This window comes from Trachymyrmex cornetzi, unplaced genomic scaffold, assembly GCF_001594075.2.
Source record: "Trachymyrmex cornetzi isolate Tcor2-1 unplaced genomic scaffold, Tcor1.1 scaffold313, whole genome shotgun sequence".
NCBI classification, from domain to species: Eukaryota; Metazoa; Arthropoda; class Insecta; order Hymenoptera; family Formicidae; genus Trachymyrmex; species Trachymyrmex cornetzi.
Window position 1 is genome coordinate 550990 of NW_017297828.1, and position 2725 is coordinate 553714.

Sequence of the window (2725 nt, forward strand, 5' to 3'; positions counted from 1 at the left end):
GATTGGTCAATTTCTTACTCTTACTTCTTACTCCGTCTATTGTAGACGGGCCTTGAGACTGCACCCAGGCCGCGGTCCGATTCACGCTTATAACGTGATTAGTGCGCTCACGGTTGCTTATGGTTGGTCCATTTCGTGCTTGCAGCGCCAGTGTGAACACAGTGACGTCATAGTTACATAGCACTCACGGTGCTTAGAGTGCCCCTAGATGAAAGGTGAGGCACCGTGAGCGTCATGATTACGTGACGTCAGAAATGCGGGAAAAATAACGGTTTCGAACATTTCAGAAAGAAAGGGCAAGCTGAACACGACAAGACGGTTGCGTTAGGGTCGTCGGGTGAGATATCTATCTTTTTAGGTTATAATATAAGTCCTGCATATAATAGAAAAGATTAAGAACTTCCCAAATATAGGAATAAATATTAAATATTAGAAATAAAAAAATAAAGGAAATGAATGTGTAAATGCTTAATAGATACAAATAGGATATGAGACATATACATATTTTGTGAACCATATTTTATTAATTGTATTTATTGTGCGTTACGTTTAATCTCTATTCCTAATTTTTTCTTCTTCTAGTGTTTAATATTTACTCATATTCTTGATATTATTTCTTCTATTATGCGAACCATATATACATACGCTTTCCATTTGCCTTTCATCAGGTTACGTTTTCTAACTTATAAATTGTGCTTACGACCGGTCCAAAATAGAAAAACTTTAGCACGCTATTTGTTTCGGACCGACCATTAATGTCGTAAGCACTGATAGAACTGTGAGCGTGAATCGGACCGCGGCCCCAGTGTATCCCAAGAGAAAACGCTATCAGCTACAGTGCCTGCTACATTACACTAGAGTGGTGCACACCATGGTGTATACTGTATCATTATTATGCTAAAACTCTGTTCCCGCTTGACTTTTATTTTCAAATTTTAAATGTCACACTGGTTCTACATGGTCTCTTTGAGACGGTGTAGCAAAATCCCACTTCGTGCATAAAATTTGCATTACACCGTAGCCACGGAAACGGGTGGCACCCAGTTGGACACGGCTCAATTGGACACGAGCCACTCACAGCGCTCGAGACTACAAAGCTAAGCACCGGTCGCTGTGATTGGTGGTGTCCAATCGAGCCGTGGTCAATCGGGATCACCCCGTGGGTGATAGTGCAGCCAAGAGAAAACGCTGTAAGTGTAGCGCTTACACGCAACTGGTGCGTTGTGAGACTGCACCCAGTGTATCCCAAGAGAAAACACTATAAGCAGTGTATCAAATATGGTCGACAATAATGAGAGAGAAGGATCGTGGAAGACGGCCAATCTCCCTCTCATTCTCTCTCCCATTACACCATTGAATGGAAAGAGATAGAAATAACCATCTAACACGGTCCCACTCATCCCTATCGACCATTTTGACACACGGATCGCGCAGTCCATTTTCTATGTCTTTGGGTGCGTTTCCATTCATTTCGTTTCAATCAAAGACATAGAGAATGGACTGCGCGATCAGTGTGTCAAAATGATTAATAGGGATGAGAGAGTGGGACCGTGGCAGACGGCCAGGGTTGGGCACGTATTATACACGAGGTTTCTTGCATAGTGTTATACGTGATATTATACAGTATAATATTAAATACATAAGGTTTGTTCGCGTCGCATACTCCAACATGCTTCAATATGTTCCTACCATAGCTCCTACTCACTAACGAGCGCGTTTGAGTGAATAGAAGCTACAGTTGGAGGAAATAGGAGTATGTTGGAGCATGCGACGCGAACAAACCTTAAGTAATGTATCAAATGTGGTCGACAATAATGAGAGAGAGAGACCGTGGGAGACGGCCACTCTCCCTCTCAGTCTCTCTCCCATTACACCATTGAATGGAAAGAGATAGAAATGGCCGTCTGCCACGGTTCCTCTCTCTCATCCCTATCGACCATTTTAGGTTTTTTTTTCTCTGCACTAGTGTGCACTAGTGTACACTAGTGCTGCACTGAACTAGTACTAAATCGGACTGCACTGATAGAAAATTATACTAGTGCAAGATATAAAAGAACGTACCAGTACAGTAACTAAATAGCGTATCACGTAATGGATCGTGATATTTCTTTTATGTTTGAATTATTTGATTCTTCGGACAAAGAACACGTAATTGTATCGTCACTATTAGAACCACCAATAATAGTTGAAAATAACGATGGTAATATATAATTTAATGACAAACTTATTATTAAAGACTTATCATAAATAATAAATGATTATGACTAACTTCTGATTTATGACTAATGGCTTATCGTAGAAGGCCTATTATGATTATGACTTATAATAAATATTATGATAAATATTATGATAATATTCTAGTAAATATTATGGTTATGACTTATAATAAATGATTTATTATTTGAATGATTTCCTAAATAGAGATAGGGCAAAACAGCATACAAAATATTTAATAATATATCTGGGCAATATATATTTGGATTTCAAAACGTTGCTTTTGAAGAAAATTTTACTAAAAAGCTGTAGTTTATGTTACTGTACCTAGTGAAAAATGATAATAGAACCCTTCGAATCGACATTGATTTGATGATTATGGCGTCAATTCGATTTCATTATCATTTCTCGCTGAGTATAACTTTTTCATAAAATTTTCTTCGAAAGCAACATTTTGGAGCATAATCCAGGTAACCGAGATTTACGAATGATTTATTAATATAATTATTTT